Below are 17,997 nucleotides of genomic sequence, written 5' to 3' on the forward strand. Positions count from 1 at the left end.
ATTTATGAGGAGGACCAACCCTCTAATGAGGGCTCACCACCTTTTGGTCTGCAGTTTGATACCCCCAATGTGCCAGAAGAACCTATTTCAGACGAATCTAGACTGAGAGATTTGTATGATAATCTCCAGTCAGCTAGTGACCCCTCTGAACACGCAGACTCATATTACAGAAAGCTGATGGGAAAGGTCATTGAGTTTATGGGATGGCGTAGGCCTACTCCATCATACGAACAAGATGAGATGACGGACATCTTGGACCAGCTGCAGACCTCAAGAAAGACCCGATTTTACCATTCCATATGGCCCTCTGCTAATTGGGAGACTCCAGAAGTTGTGGCTGCAGTTAACAAAAACTTCTCAAGGAAGTACAGGTCTTCAAGCAGTGACCCGGAATACCTCGCCAAGCCTCCCACTCCTGAAAGCTTGGTAGTTCAGTCAGCTACATCAACCAGACAAAAAAGCTTATCCTTCCATCCCCCCTGTCAGGGATGACAAGAGGGTAGATGCCTGGGCACGTAAAGTTTTCACTGCAGACATTATTGCCTTAAAATCCACTAATGTGACTTGCACACTGTCTAGATTCACGTTTACCCTGTGGGACTGTGTTGCTATTGCAGCTGGATACATCCCGGAAGGCGAAGAAAGAGACGGCTTCCTGGCGATCATTAAAGATGGTAAAGAGACAATGAGTGAATGTCTCCAGTCAGGGTTGGATACAGTAGACAGTATCAGCAGATCCATGGCTGCTAGCATAGTACTACGCAGATTTGCGTGGTTGAGGAAGTCAGGGTTTGTACCAGACGTGCAGGCAAGAATGCTCAACGTGCCCTTTGACGGCTCTAGGTTGTTTGGCAGCAAGGCGGAGGAAAGTTTGGAGAAGCTGCAGACCTCAAAAGCAGCAGCTAAATCCCTTAGCGCTGCCATTAGACAACCTCAACAACCCTATTCCGGCTCATCTTCCTGGAGGGGTAAGTCCTTTTGTTTCTACTCCTCAATTGGAAGAGGAAGAGGACAAGCCGGACAGAGGGGCCAGAGAAGATTCCCTCGTGATGGACGAGGAAGGGGTGCTAAGTCAGCCCCAGCAGCGGCATCCTTACCCTTAACTGCTGCTGCAGCTGCCTCTAAGCCACTCTGAGACCTTGAGCCACAAGACCCCGGTGGGAGGCAGACTTTCTCAGTATCTGAACGAATGGCGGGGCATTACTTCAGATGCATGGGCACTGGAAACGGTAGCCCAATGTTACTGCCTTCCTTTTTAAAAAAGGCCTCAGGATCATCCACCGGGATACAACTCTGTCAAAATTCCAGATACGCTCCTTGTGCAGGAGGTTTTGACCCTGCTAGAGAAAGGTGCAATAGAACATGTACCTGTAGCGGAGATGAACAAGGGTTGATACTCCCTGTATTTTCTAATCCCCAAAAAGGACAGAGGATGGAGACCCATCTTGCACTTGAGAAAATGTAACTAGTTCCTCAGGAAGGACAAGTTCAAGATGGTTACCCTTTCTCAGATCCTTCAGGCTCTCCAACCCTAAGACTGGTTGGTATCATTGGACCTTCAGGATACTTACTTTCATGAGCCAATCCATCTCAAGCACAGAAAGTACCTGAGGTTCCCGGTTGGTGGTTCTAATTATCCGTTTCGAGTTCTGCCATTCAGGCTGAACTCCGCCATGAGGGTTTTCACCAAGTTGATGGCGGTGGTGGCAGCAAGTCTGAGGAGAAGGGAGATTGATATCTACTCTTACCATGGACAATTGGCTGATCATGGGTCATTCACCCAAGCAAGCCCGGGAACATCTCAGCATAACCTGCCACTCGCTCCACAGACTGGGCTTCTTCGTCAATTACAAGAAGTCCCAAATGATACCTTTCCAAGGTCTCCAATTCATTGGAACAGTCCTGGATGCTTCCTCAGGGAAAGCCTCCCCTCCCGAGGTGAGAGCTGAACACATTTTGCAGATGGTAACAAAATTCCAGAATGCTCAGCATCTTCCGGCCTTCGATTTTCTGAGGTTGCTCGCTCTCATGGCATCCTGTATTTTCCTGGTGCCAGAGGCTCGCTTGAGAAGGAGATCCCTTCAATGGGCTCTCAGGGCTCAATTGTCCCAATTCTCAGGAAAGATGTCGGACCAACTGCAAGTTCCGGGCAGAGTTGCTCGAGACCTTCTGTGGTGGGCTTGCAAAGAAAACATCCTCAAAAGTAGAATCTTTTTGGCGGCCATGGCCATAGATAACGTTAGTGACGGATGCCACACTCAGGGGGTGGGGAGCTCACACCAACAATCTGACAATCCGCAGTCATTGGTCTCCATCGGAGTCCAAACTACATATCAACCTTTTGGAGCTGAGGGCGATCAGATTAGCGCTAAAGGCTTTCCTGCCCTATGTACAGGGAAATAATGTCCTGATAATGACGGACAACATAGTGGCACTGTACTACCTCAACATGAGAAGATAAATTATCATAAGATGAGGAATACATGGGAGGAACATCCAATCGATAGAATGTTAACAGGGGTAACTAACTTGTTGTTCCGACAGCTTCCCAATTCAGACAATTATCGGGAAACATTGGTCTTTACTACTTAGACATCAAAACATTTCATGCCACAGGCTCCTAATGTCAACCCTGATTGAGTCCCTCAAGCATGAGCTACAGGCTTTTACAGGCTTTTTCAAATATGGATCTTGCTCAAAGTGCTCTTATGCCAAAAACACTAACTCCATACAATTCGGATCAATGGGCTCACATACCATCAAGCAACTTATCTATTGCCGTACAAAATACATAGTTCATGTTATCATTTGCATCTGTGCACTCATCAATATTGGGAGCACTGTTCGAGAGCTTAGTATCAGTATCTGGGAACATTTAAGCATGTTGGGGTCACAAGAGTTCAAGTATCCATTAGCCACATATTGGCAACTTTGCTGTCAAATGGATTACAAAAAAGATCTTCGTTGGACTTGAAGTCTCATGTGTTTTTCGGGAACTCAAAACTGTGTCAACAAAAAGCAAGACTTATTTGTCAATTTTGCTGTGTTCAACAGGGACTCAATACAGTACATAAACTCCATGTGTTCCTTTGAACCTGCTTGACTTACAAGTACAGGCTAACTTTAGATCATTTGACCTTCGCTCGCTGTTCCTATGTACCATCAATGGAAGGATTAAAATGGACATGATTTCAACAATTTGATACCAGGTCAAACCTTTGGTTCAGTAATATTCCCCACATAATATGTAATTTCTTCGATATAGATGTTTGCATTTTCCTAATTATTCTTAATTATATACTTATACTTGCTTTCCAATATTTGCAATTTCTTTCGTATCGTGCCATCTTGAATGAGCATTGTTTACCATATCTGCTTGCATAGAGAATATGCTGTATTGGCCAGTGTGGGTAAATATCATAGCATTTTTCTGCGGAACACTTTTGTCAAGAACCGCCATTTTAATGGTTGAATGCAGCATTTTCTAAACAAAATGACATTGGGTCACAATTGTGTTTTACTAATATATTCTACAAAACATGCATCATAATGGCTATGGATGCTTGCATTGGTCTTAACAATTTTAAAGGTCTTAACAATTTCTACATTTCCTGTATTGAAACGTGACAAAAGCGAACACCATAGCTCAGAGACACCGCCCTCATTGATCTGAACAATGCCATATCAAGGAGGGAACACCATAGCCCAGGCACACCACCCTCATTGGTACGAACAATGCCATATCAAGGAGGGAACACCATGGCCCAGGAACACCGCCCTCATTGATCCGAACAATGCCATATCAAGGAGGGAACACCATGGTCCAGGGACACCGCCCTCATTGATACGAACAATGCCATATCAAGGAGGGAACACCATGGCCCAGGGATGCCGCCCTCATTGACACGAACAATGCCATATCAAGGAGGGAACACCATGGCCCAGGAACACCGCCCTCATTGATACAAACAATGCCATATCAAGGAGGGAACACCATGGCCCAGGGACGCCGCCCTCATTGATACGAACAATGCCATATCAAGAAGGGAACACCATGCCCAGGGACACCGCCCTCATTGATCCGAACAATGCCATATCAAGGAGGGAGCACCATGGTCCAGGGACACCGCCCTCATTGATACGAAAAATGCCATATCAAGGAGGGAACACCATGGACCAGGGACACCGCCCTCATTGATCCGAACAATGATATGGAACACCATAGCCCAGGGACACCGGAAAACGCGCTGTGGAGGCTCGGCAAAAGAAACTAGAGGGAATCATACGGTCGTTCTGCCTAAAGAAGGTAATATTACCACGGCAAATAAATGTAATGAGAAAATGGGCAGTGCTACCTCTGAAGGAACAAAGGGAGAGGTTAAGATTAAACTCTCTCAAATAATTATCATAGCAGCTTAGGGAGAGTATTATTGGGCAGGTTAGAGGACCAAATACGGCTGGGTGAAAGTAAACCATATAACCATGTTGGGAGAGCACCCTGAAGTTTAGGAACACCAAAGAAAGGGGTGAATAACTTTTGGCAACAGTACGAAAGGTCAACAAGTAACCCAGTACTACTTATAATTTAGGGACGCCAAGGAAAAGACCAGGGAAGGGGAGTGTCCCCCTGACATATTGGACTCCAAAGCCCTGAGAGCATTGGAAAGACAAGGGGAAGTGGATTTTCCCCTTTGGCTCCACAGAAAGACTAGGGAAGGGAAGTCCCCTGGCATATAAATTCCACTACTAAGATAGCTGGTGCGAGCACTAGCAGAAGGCTGTAGGAAGACAGCAAAATACCGTTTTTTTTTTTCTCCAGATCATGATTTTTGTGAAATATTAAGTGTGGGGGTCAGGATAGATTTTGGACACAGGAATGTGAATATGTATTTTGGACATCCTGACAAACTTAGTTTTGTTGAGACAGGGAAACACCTCATAGAGTTAGGGAAAGTGAGACCCTTTTCCCAACACTCTTATAGTTTAAATAAAAAGCATTGTGAAGCATACCATGTGTCCGCCTCTCTTTACTCTGGTGTCTCCCATTATTCTGGCATCTCTCCAGTATTTCGCATTGTGAAGCATATCACGGTGCCAGTGTCTCGTTACTCTGGTATCTCACAGTATTTTGCATTGTCAAGCATACCACAGTGTCCGTCTCTCGTTACTCTGGCATCTCTGAGTATTTTGCACGGTGAAGCATATCACGGTGCCAGTTTTTCGTTACTCTGGCATCTCACAGTATTTTGCAGAAGCTTTTCAGTCTTTCTTATTTACCTATTTGCTTACTCTCTTCGTTAGTACAGTGACATAATGTTGTGTTTGAGATCACGATATCGGTTTGGTTCCATCATGATGTTATACACGTGTAAGAACGTCAGCCATTGACATAAATTACCCAATCCAACATGGCGCCTGCGATCTCTGGCAGTACGCCACAGACAAGTTGAAGAGCAGAGCAGTGGAAGACTTTCCTTCCACTTCGGGTAACATGAGGCTGCACATGCGCTATGATTGGGTTTTCTCTGCTTAGCGGCCATTTATACATGTATATTGACACCATTCCTGCGATACCTTTTATTACAGAAAAATCCTCCCTGGGAATGTCCACCATATATTTGTTCATGAGTCGGCAATCCTACAGCGCCATTAGTTTTATCATGAGTCGGCAATCCTACAGCGCCATTAGTTTTATCATGAGTTGGCAATCCTACAGCGCCATTAGTTTTATCATGAGTCAGCAGTCCTACAGCGCCATTAGTTTTAGCATGAGTCGGCAATCCTACAGGGCCATTAGTTTTATCATGAGTCGGCAATCCTACAGGGCCATTAGTTTTATCACGAGTCGGCAATCCTACAGCGCCATTAGTTTTAGTTTGGTAGACAGGGAACTTTCCTCATAGCGGTAGGGCTAGATAAGAGTTTTCTTTTTTTTACTTTTAATAAACACCCTTGAAACATGGCAGTATTTAGTCCGACTTCTTCTGGTTTGCTAAAGTGCTTTTACCCCCTGCCCGTGTCTGGACTGCCCTCACTGCCGCACGCGTGCTGGTAAAGATTTCTGTAATATTTTCATCAGACTCTTTCCTGATCATCCTGCTTTGTATCTGTTTTTTCCCTCTATAATGGCTAATCCCCCACACTAACGTGAGATGGGGGTTTAGATTCTATTAAAGACAAGGAGGCGATTATTATGCATTACAATCTTTACTCTGAAACCACAGCAGCAAAGAAAAAAAACTTTTACAAACAAAAAAGTTGTAAAGAACAGAACTAAATAGAGTTCAATGTCAATGTAAGGGAGCTCCCCAATCCATCATGGAGGACAGGTCATGCCCTGTAGGAGACCAATGAGCAGGGACCCTTCCTTATATAAGTCCATTACTCTAATCCCAATTTCTCTTTCTGTAGCTGTCTTGAACCAGACGTCCACTGCACAGATCAGATGATAAACGATGAAGGCAAGTCCAGCGAAGCTCTCGTACCACGCACTCCATAACTTGTAACTGCGAGCCACTCTCCTGATCAGAACCTCAACACCAAGCTGTACGAACAACAAGAAGCAAGAACGGTGGCTGGATGGGTAGAGCAACAAACCGAAGAATGTTGTCTCTTGAACCACCTGTGTACATACGTGTCATAAATGTCTTATATCACATCATTATAATAATCGCCTCCTTGTCTGTAATAGAATCGAAACCCCCATCTCACGTTAGTGTGGGGGATTAGCCATTCTATGACAAGACAGGAGGCTCATATTATGCAAGTTCAAAGCCCTTGCATCCCTTTAGTACAACATGATCAATACAATAGAGACAATCTCATAAAATAATATAAAAATAATAGGAAAGAAAATGTTTTAAATGCTTTCATCAAATCAATCAGCTGACCGCAAGAGAATTGCCCAAGACTAGGCTGCCCGAATAACTGTCTTATAAGGCATAGACAAATCAACTGCAAGAAAAAACAGGAAGATGTGCGAATCCCAGCGTTCCTTACAGGCCACCAAAACCAACTGGTTAAAAAAGGGGCAAAACATTGAACAAAGTTTTCCTATACTATAGGTTAGGAAAAAACCCATCTGAAATAAACGCCTCCGTTGTCCAATGAAACATTTAAAACGCTTAAATTCATACCCTGTTTGGGAACTTAGATAGCAAACCAAAGAAAATAAGCACCTAGCTCTCCTGGAGATAATGAAAAGTACCCGATAGGGGTGAAAGTTTTGTAGGTTCCATCCCATGCGTTAAAGGAAGATATTGTATTAGAAACAGAGCATGTCACATAACTACACTGGGGAACCAAGTGGGAAAGACAAATGTTCATAAAAGGTAAAATGGGAGTAAAAGTCATTTTATTAATTTGTAATAGGACGACCCATCCTGAGCGGAGCAGAAAAGCAATAGACTTAACCCACAATTGTCTTCAGACATGTGTATACTAAGAAAGGATATCTTCTGGAGGCAGAAGCAGAATGGAAGAGAGGGGCCCCACCTGAGAAGCTAAACCTGTCAAACCGCCAACACGGAAACCTTCAGATCTCCCGAGCTCTTGAAGAAGGACTCTGCTACCATGACAAAAGGCAGATATTTACCAACCTGACCCTTAAGAGGCCAAACTTGGCAAGGAGAAAAATGTATCTTAAAACCAATCGATACCATTATAGTGATATGTAAACCCCTTTGTAGATATGCCCGGTCCTTGAACCTTGTTCCCTCCTCCCTGGTTGATAAAACCCCTAGAGGATCGAAAAACTAACCGAAGGAGGACTCCTAAATTCCAAAGTCTTAGCAAGACTCTGAACTGCAAAGAACCGAACTAAACAATCAAACTGAAGTTGCACACCAGGAGAGGTCTAACCTCTATTTCAGCCCTTTTGAAGATCCTTGAAGCTCACAACACCCTGAGCTGGCACCTTATTGCAAAAACAAACTCTTGTGAAAACCCAAAGGTCCACCTGCCATGCAGGTGACTAGGAGAATCAAGTCATTAACTAAATATATATCCCAGCCCTCTGGGAATCGCACTGGCAGACACCTTCTGAACGTTAATGTAGAGACGCTGGAACGCATCGTGATAGAGGGTCGCAATAACTTGGATGGGAGATTAGTATCACTCCCAGACCCCTCTGTCCCACCAAGGGATCTTGAGCCTTCCCAAAGGAGGAGAACCCTCCCCCACTTATCCAAGGGAAAAACCTTGCAATCCAGAAGAAGGCTACCCTGAGGACCACATTAAAGCCCCACTTTACACCCTTAAGAGAAATAAATACACTCTTGCACTTCTAACCAATCCCCTAACCGTGGACGGGCTCCACGTAACCTATTGAAATAACAGGAATTAGCGCAAAGGAAAGTAACTGACGGGAGGGAAATGCTCAGTGCGAGTCTGCACTGGTCACAAGCCAGAACTCCTGTAAAAAGGAAAACAGAAACCATTGGGAGTTATTCCAAGAGGTGTATATCATGATGCAATCTTCCCCAGGGATGGCGGGAAGGGGAATGAGGGGGGAAAGGACTCTGGGATAATTATCAATGCCCCATAAATAAAAGGTTGTGAAAGAAATCTGGGACCACTGCCCCCTCAAACCCGGAGGTCCGAGTCTCTGTATTCGTGTGAGGCTGACTGGCCACTAAGGGAATCAGGGGAAGGAAAAACTAAGCACATAGTCCATAGCAAAACAGCACTTATATAGTACTACGACCCTCAGGTATACGAGTGGTGCTTATCACTACTACGAACGTTGTGTGGTGTGAGGTGTTCACTTATCAATCTCAGCAGGATAAAAGACTGATTCAGACCTTTCCAAATGAGGAACCTGTATCAGTAGGGTCAGCACGGAAGTGAAAACCAGCACTCTATTCGCTGCACTGTAGAAAAAATATATATGTCTATATATATATATATATATATATATATATATATATATATAGACATATATATATATATAAAACGAAAGAGGTTAAGCAACGCTCTTGAGGGTACAGAAGCCTGCTTGAACTCCTCGAGCAGAGGAGACATTGCAACACACTGTTAGACGGTTAGCTGAACCACAGGCCAGGCTTTGGGAGGAAAACCATGGGGCAGGCGCCTAAAGTTATTATTTGGCAACTCGTCTATCTCATACCATCAAGTGTTTCCAAACACTCTATCCAAGTAGAACATGGTTGCTCAACTTGCCATGCAACAAAACTGAACAGTTACCCTCGAGCTGACCTTGTCTCCACCAATAGTTCAATCGAATAATGATTGTCCAATGGGAAAAATAGTAAGGGAAAACACGTTCCCACTAAAGAGAGCCTCAAGCCCTGCAGACCTCAATAGAGGCATAACCCATCATCTTTTTGTTCCTCATGTTGAGAGAAATTACTGCAGCTTAATCAGCACGGGTATTGGGTGGAGCAATTGATATCGGGGAAAGCAAAACCTAAGGAAAGGACTGTGTTGTCCTGAAACTAACTAAGGTAAAGGGTGACAGAATTTTAACTAAAAGACGAAGGTTAACACCAGTGGCTAGAAAGGAAGGTACCATCCCCCCACATGGGTCTGTTTACAACACCCTCCACACACTCTTTTCTTTAAAGTACTTAATAAATAAATAATATAAAATATATATAAAATATCCAAAGAAGAGGGGTGACGCCCTCACAGGGTTCCGAATCCTCGGCCCTTATATAAACTGATACTTACCGAGCTATCCGGGCTACTGACAATTCTGAAAACGCAAATGTGTTTCAGTCAACACTTAAACATATTGTTTAGCAAAAGCGTACACTGAGCAAGTGCACCTCAACTGCTCACCCCAGCAGGGTGTGGCAACCAGTAGTACACGAGGGAGCACCTCGCAGTAGAAACCAGGCAAAGCCTGGAACTGAGCAGGTTATGGCACGCTTACAAGAACAAACAATGACGTCAGCCATGTGCAGTACCTAAACAAAGCTGCCGACCTTAAGGGAGGAATACACTGAGCAAGTGCACCACCAACTGCTCGCCTGAGCAGGGTGTAATAATCATCAGTGCACGAGGGGGTAGCCTCGAATTAGAACTCGGGCAGAACCTGAATCCGAGCAGGTTATGGCACACACCAGTTAATGTAATCACCAAAGTTGCCGACTTTAAGGGATGAAAACACTGAGCAAGTGTACCTCAAACTGCTCACCCTAGCAGGGTGTGGAACCAGCAGTATACGAGGGGTCACCTCGCAGAAACACAGGCATCCTTGCCACCGAGCAGGTGGCTGCACCTTTCCAGAGAGGATAATGACATCTGCCACCAACAGCACCCAAACAAAGAAACTGTCAAGTTTAAGGGAGGAATACCCTGAGCAAGTGTACCTTAATCTGCTCACCCCACTAGGATGTAGGAACCGGCAGCACACTAGGGGTTAACCTCGCAATAGAAATCAGGCAGAACCTGAAACCGAACAGGTTATGGCACCTACAGTGAAGGCAAATCACCTAACTTAATAAATAAGTAAATAACTAAAACAGCAGCTTGACAGCATATGAGGCTCTTCAGTAGGCGAAATAGTGTTGATACAAGTTGAAAATATCAATGTAAACACAAAATAAAATATAAAATTTTAAATATATATATATATATAAATACATATAAACACTCATGTAAATACATATACATAAATATATATATATATATATTTAAAGAAAAAACCAATTCCCAGATCCTGGATCGAACCGGGAAAAAAGTCAGCGGAAATGCACTCCCAAGAACAGTAGAGAATGCCTGAGTAGCTCTCTACAAAGAGGTAAAAGCACACCAATGTTGATCCAGACTGACAATGCTTTATTCTTTATGTCAGCATGGTAAGGAAAAAGGACCAGAAAACGACGCGTTTCACGGTACACAGACCGCTTGATCACGTTAGAAAGTTCACGTTATATATATACACACACATCCACATGCGTATACTGCCAAAGGCGGGCAGCGAACCCAGGCCCCTCTGCCTGGTAAACCTGCAACCTTCTCCTTGAGCTATGTCTCTTGTATGCTAAAACAGAAGCCTACCCGACACCGATATACGTATATATATATATATATATACCAATAAATATAGAAACATGGAAGCATGCAACTTTAAAGAGAGGGGACACAGCTGCCCGCTGTAGGAATGCTCATGAAAAGTTCCTCCCAACGAAATGAGGGCCTAGCAAACTGCCTCCCATCTGGATCCCCAGAACAGGCCTAGCCTGTAGGCACCTAATTTCATACGCGAGCAGCATATAAATAGAAAGACACACACACGTGACGCGTGTGAAGTGAATGACACTGCAGGCGCTGTAGTCTTTACAGCTGTGATGCGCGTCGGTAAGAAGCTGAGCTTTGAAGGGATTGTGTCCTCCGACATATTCCTTATCTTTGATAGATCATCTCCCAGCTTGCTGGCCTCGGAAATTTATTTTCAGTAGAGGGCGCTGCGCGTGGACACCCCTCGAGCCGATGTCCCTCGACGGCCTCCATATTGGCACCGACGTCACCACGCGTATAAATAGACTCGCGCAGCGTCCGTTGCTCAGTTCTGTTTTTCCGTGCTTCTTGGGGCCTCGGAATATCATTGCTCAGTTCTTCAGTCAAATATATCAATATCCAATTGCACACCACTGCTATGGGAGTCTATCAAAGATAAGGAATACGCCGGAGGACACAATCCCTTCGAAGAACAAGTTACTTCTTACCTTGTAACGTTCTTTCGATGGGATGTTCCTCCGACGTATTCCTTATCGCCCCTCCCATCCATCCCCCGCAGTAATACTTCCCTTGTGGTTGCAGCTTACGCTCCTTGAAGGTCAATAACCAAATCATGTAAAACAACTGTTAATGTCAAAACGGAACTAAGCAACGGACGCTGCGTGAGTCTATTTATACGCGTGGCGACGTCAGCGCCGATATGGAGGCCGTCGAGGGACATCGGCTCGAGGGACGTCGACGCGCAGCGCCCTCTGCTGAAAAAAAAATTCCGAGGCCAGCAAGCTGAGAGATGATCTATCAAAGATGAGGAATACGTCGGAGGAACATCCCATCGAAAGAACGTTACAAGGTAAGAAGTAACTTGTTCTTCTTAACAGACCACGTGTCACCATTGTGGGAAATGCACGCTGGTTCCTGCAGCCGCTAAAAGAAAACAAACTTCCCCCCAAGGGAAAAAAGAATTTCACGCATTCCCAACCACCTTTGGGAAAATGCGCGCTGGCTCCAGGGACTGAGGCAGCCGTTAAAAATAACAAACTTCCCTGGAGGGAAAAGGAATTTCATGTGTCGCCGCCTCCTGATTTTATGAGGCAGGCGAAGTGTAACTATAGTGAACACGGTGAGAACGCCGCCCCGGGCAGGAAGAAAAAACAACAAACACTGCAGAAGCGGAACGCTCACAGCGGAGCGCCGCTACAAAGTATCAATGTGACCTGGAGGTCAGCGTTCTAACGCGAACACGGCACTCAGTCAATTACCAATAAAGCATGAAAATACATGACCCTTTTACCAGCAGAGTGTAATAAATCACCAAACTCTTCAATATAACATAAAAGAAAATAACACTCAAAACTCCATAATTCAACACTAAGGCAAGAACTAGGAGGAGTGACTTAGCTGTGGATTTCAGCAGCAAAGAAAGAGGAATTGGGATTAGAGTAATGGACTTATATAAGGAAGGGTCCCTGCTCATTGGTCTCCTGCAGGGCATGACCTGTCCTCCATGATGGATTGGGGAGCTCCCTTACATTGACATTGAACTCTATTTAGTTCTGTTCTTTACAACTTTTTTTTGGTAAAAGTTTTTTTCTTTGCTGCTGTGGTTTCAGAATAAAGATTGTAATGCATAATATGAGCCTCCTGTCTTGTCATAGAATCTGGGGGCACAAACGTGCTGACTTATCAGACGCTCCCCATAACCATAAATACATTATTTGTACCTGCAGGCTATCATTAACTTCTTTCAGTCCACTAATCATCCAGTTATTGCATTGTGCTGTTGCCTCTTATAACCAAATTGCAAACGCCCCTCACTGTTTTGTGGTTAGCTTTCCCTTTTGTTCTTCTAAGGCTCATCTAGGTTAAAAGTTCCCTCAGTTGGGAGCTGGCTGTGCTGACTCTAGGGTGCCATCCTATAGGTGCCTTCTCTTTCCAGAATCTTGAGTACTCTTCAATCAAAGAAGAATTCAGGCACGTGTATCTGAAACCTGCAGGATTTATTTATGAACACCAAACTAAGTTAACGACCCCAGTATTTTGTCAGATCTATTTCAGGGTAAAAATAATATACAATCTCTAGATCCACTGCAATAAAACAGGCAAACACATTCATCATTATGACATCCGAACCCAAGACTTCATACTATCTCTGCATATCTCTTGAGTAAAAGTCCTTTTTGCTCACTGTAAGGATGTCGACGAAGGAAGTTGACCCAAATGTGGTGTGGTGGTGGTTATAGAATTTTATTTGTGCGTAAAAAGGCCCTCACTATCTCTATCTTCACTTAGGGGTTTCCCTGCCTCTAAACGAATACTAAAGGATCCGTCAGAATGTCCGTCAAAACAAACTCCACTGTCATGTCACAACATGCTTCTATCCATCACACTACAAATAAAGGATAATCTAATAAAGTTCCTTCTGCCTTAGACTGTCTCCCTTCTCCTGATACTCGCATAGTGTTCTCTTGCAACAAAAATGCCATTGGGAATGATTCCTTTGCCCTGGCTTGTGGGTTTCATACAGCCTTTATACAATTCCACGTCCAGGAGAATGGCTCCCTTCTCCTGGTGTAGATTTTATACAGTTTCCAATAAAACCAGGGGGAATGACTACCCTATCCTAGCTTCTCTGGCACAACGCCTTGTTTGGGACCAGGAGAATGATTCCCTTCTCCATCTATGGCTTGGCAAAGTACACAACAAGGCCAGGGGGAATGACGCCCGTCCCCTGGCATCTTTAGAGTATGTTCCAAGAGTTTACGCCCCTTCTCCAGGAGAATGACTCCCTTCTCCTGGTGTCTAAAAAGTTCTCTCACAATTTTCAGTTTGATGTACACTTTACCACTCTGTTTTGGTGTTCGCCTTGCTTGCTCAGTTCCCTTTTGTTGGGGCCCCAGACCTTTCTCTTGTGGTCAGTGGGATTAGTGTCGCCACTGCGACGAGGAAGCTCTCCTTGGATGCTGGGTTTGTACTGGTTAGGGTCTCTGACCCATGTCTGGTGGGCTTATTGTCGTCACTGCGATGACAAAGCTCTCCTCGGGTTCTGGGTGTACATGGTGTTGGGGTCCCGGACCAGTTGATCTTCCACCCTTGTGTCTCCTCTGGGTCTCGCGCACCGCCCGTTACCTTTTGAGGGATTTCAGCACACCACCAGGATTTCCTGGGACTGGGGTTCTTCTCTCCAATGCACCAGATTTCTCTCTCTGGTTTCCACAGCAGAGTGGCGATCCATGCTCTGGTAAACTGCTTGCCTCTTCTCTGCTGAATCCGTGCTCGGGTCTGCTTCTTCTCGACCCTTGGAGAACTCCTTCCACACTTTGCCAGAGTCCGCCGCTCTTCTACGATTCTGGTGTGACCACAGCGTTTGAAACTCCTGCTGGTTTCCACACCTGTTGCCTCTCCCGGTTGGGTTTGACAGGTTAGACCATCGTCTATACTTATACAATGTTGCCAGTTCCGACTGGCAGATTTTGCAAGTCTTTTGTTTCTGTTGATAATTTAATCCTCATTCCTCCTTGGGGCTACCTTGTACCCGTACTAGCACAGTCAATGACGTTTATGTCTCCTGTGTTCTTCTTCGTCCTAGTTCTTTTTGCTTTGTCTTTATCCCCTGTGTTACAACAATACATAGGTTTGCTTTCAATGAAATGGTTCTGAACAGTGGGAAGGGCTAGGGAATGTTGGAGAGTGACCATGCTTAATAGGCTATACCTAAGGTGAAAGTTCTTGTCCCCAGAAGGGGAGTCCCTCCCCATGAGGTCCTCCCGCATTAAACCACCCCTAGGGGGACTATTGGGTGGCAGCCACACCTCCCTAGGCTCATGGGAAAGGGCACCCCCTTGCAGAGGAGTGAATCATCCCACCATTCACTTTTACCAAGTAAACCCTATGCTCTTTGAGCGGCCACGCATGTATGTCTGCACTAACTTGTCACAAGCATCCTCTCTTGATAACTCCCCTGAAGTTTTTAATAAGGCCTCCTCCCTTTCTTGATGTGCGTGTGGGGTCTTTATGAGGATGTGTATGATGTGATGAAAAAGAGTAGTCTTAGATATGAATGAAAAGGCAAAATGTTTATTTTACCTAAGTTTTGCTTGTAAGACAAAATGGACAGCATCCTAGCTCTATCTCCTTATCTCTTTTTCAAACATCAAACCCGCTCCAGCCTCCAAGCTTCCTCCTTACGGTACAATGCTCGATCGCAACTCTTCCAGAACCTTTACGTAGGCCTTCCTGCACACTTTTCCTGCCTCCCACTAAACAATAAAGTTAATTGTTCTTAGACTATAGTCCTTCCTCTGTTATCCTTTTGGGTATCACGATGTGACGTGCTTCCGTGGAAGTGACAATTGTGACTTTGTCCTCCTTAGGCAAGGGGCCTGCATCCTCCTTCCCCTAATGTTCTGGCGCAGATGAAAGACCCTTTGTTAGACACAGTTGGAACTGGACTCTTCACCCAGACTGCTGTAAATAACATCAAGGGACCTAGACACTGAACCAATCTATTTTCATAGGTGGAACGCAGAGGTATGTACCTGGATAAAGATTTAAATCTCAACAAGTGGAGCTTCAGCCTCCAAGAATACCGTAATGCTGTGACCATGATATGGCCAGCTGAGTCACTATATGCATGGCGTGTGAGTCATGTGTCAATAATGTGAAAGCTTCCCCGGCCATGGAAATGGGACTAGTCCGCTCGCAGAGTACTGATTTTCAATGAAACAAAGTTTTAGGTAATAGGTCCCCAGGACTAAGTGACCGAAAGTGTCACACAGCATCTACAGGAACAAACTGAAAGATGAACACAATTGTAAGCATCACGGGGGGCCTCCATGTTGATCTTTGAAACCCGGATGTTCATGAATAAAATAGATACCCTAACAATGGCCCGGTCCTACATACGGTGTGCCCCACCGCAAATGTATAGAGGCGGAGTGAAATAAAGAAAACTAATTCAACGGCTGGTTGAAATCTGCCATTGTTGGTTAGGGTAAGATATTAATAATGCCCAAAAGGTAGCCAAAATTAACTAGGGCTGTATTGTATAGATTCCTTCATCAGTCTAATCTAATGGAGCTGAACCCAGTGATACATGCCACAATAAAGTAAAATGTGGGTGCCCAGACTACTGAAACGCCTAGGAAATTCACTTGTGAAGGAAGAAATTCATTCGGCACGGAAATGAAGGCGAAGAGGCTTCCGACTCGAGTGACGAAGCAAATATAAATGCAGATGTATTTCGGCTACGTCGCAGACAAAAAGCAGTTTTTCGCCAAAGCTCTCAAAGGCAAGCATTTTTGCATTTGCTACAAAAGAAAAACCTGACTAGCTATTATTCAGTACGCTGAGATTAAACACACGATTTACATGATGTGAGGATACAGAGAAGGAAGACACTCCGTATGTGAATTATTGGGACAGGACGAGGTTTTTTAGCTTTAAACTTGGAGATCCTTTTGCCCGATATCAAGTATTGAAAAACTATAAAGTGTAAAACGGCTTAAAGTTCACAAATCCTGAAGAAGACGCAGATCAACACCTGGAAAGAATTAGCTAGATGTTGCTAAGTCGATACTATTAGACAAGGGAAGTCCTATGGGAAAATTGTGAATGTTTAGGACACCTATAGTTGATGATTATGTGTGGACTAATAGTAAGAGTGGCTATACCACTCGTAGTAAGGACATTGTAAGTTAGAAAGATTCTTTACCATATGTAGGCTGTTTTATACAGACCTTTATTTGCACAAAAAATTATCCTTACCAATTAAATGATTTAAGGTTCCTGATTTAAAATTGATTGTGTATGAATGAATGAAATTGTATTTTATTGAATGTTTTTCTATGCTGTTTTTTATGAAACAATAAAATTTAATAATTTATTAAGAATGCAGTTCTTGTCATTCCTTTATGTAAGAAACACTGCACTAATGTTGTTTCAGTTCCACAAGGAATCACACTTGTTTAATATTAATAATGCCCAAAAGGTTGCGAAAATTAACCAGGGCTGCATTGTATAGATTCCTTCATCAGTCTAATGGAGCTGAACCCAGTGATAAATGCCACAATAAAGTAATATGCGGGTGCCCACCCTAGATAAGCTCCACCATAAGCACGGAAAAACAGGGTGGACTCCAGAATGATTAGTATACATCCCAGTAAGGTTGACCATATGAGTTGGGGTGATGTATTAATTATGCCCAAACACCAGTCGAAATAGCCCAGGGCTATATTATATCGGTTCCTTTGTCGATCTAGGCTTTTGGGACTGGACACAGTGATAAATGCCACAGTGAGGTAGCTTGTGCGTGCCTCGAGGGCCAAGGGATGCACTAGGTCTACATGGTATCTATGCCCACATCTGTTCAAATGAGGAGAAGGTAAAACAGGCAGTACCTGTGATACACCATATTCAGTGGAAGCTGAAGCCTCCTCTGAGGTTTCAATATATACTTACAATGGCTCTCTACCAATACTGTGGTTGGGACTCGTTCAGGCCATTTACTATAGTATCCATTCAATGTATCCATCTTGCCTCTGCTGTACTTAACTGATGGACTGTACAAGTTCTTGGGGAGTGCTTCAAGAACCCACCATGACAGATTGTCTGTTGAATGTCCATATTCAATATAGTGCAATACCATTGGTGAATTTATGTTCTTGCATCTTATGCAGGACCTGCGTTCCACAATTCTGGTGTATACTGGTCTTGAGGTTTGTCCCACATATTTCAGTCCGCATGGAAATTCTACACAATAGATGGCATTGGGAGTCGTACAGTTCGTATGTGGGC

The 17,997-nt window shown here is 44.2% G+C and overlaps 1 protein-coding gene across 3 annotated transcripts in view; it reads right to left on the reverse strand.

Moving 5' to 3' along the window:
- LOC138480660 (zinc finger protein 182-like) overlaps positions 1–17,997 on the reverse strand; it is a 637,235-nt gene that overhangs the window by 552,539 nt on the left and 66,699 nt on the right. The gene's annotated exons all lie outside the window — the stretch shown is intronic.

This window comes from Ambystoma mexicanum, chromosome 5p, assembly GCF_040938575.1.
Source record: "Ambystoma mexicanum isolate Mex_15411 chromosome 5p, UKY_AmexF1_1, whole genome shotgun sequence".
In the NCBI taxonomy this organism is placed as follows: Eukaryota; Metazoa; Chordata; class Amphibia; order Caudata; family Ambystomatidae; genus Ambystoma; species Ambystoma mexicanum.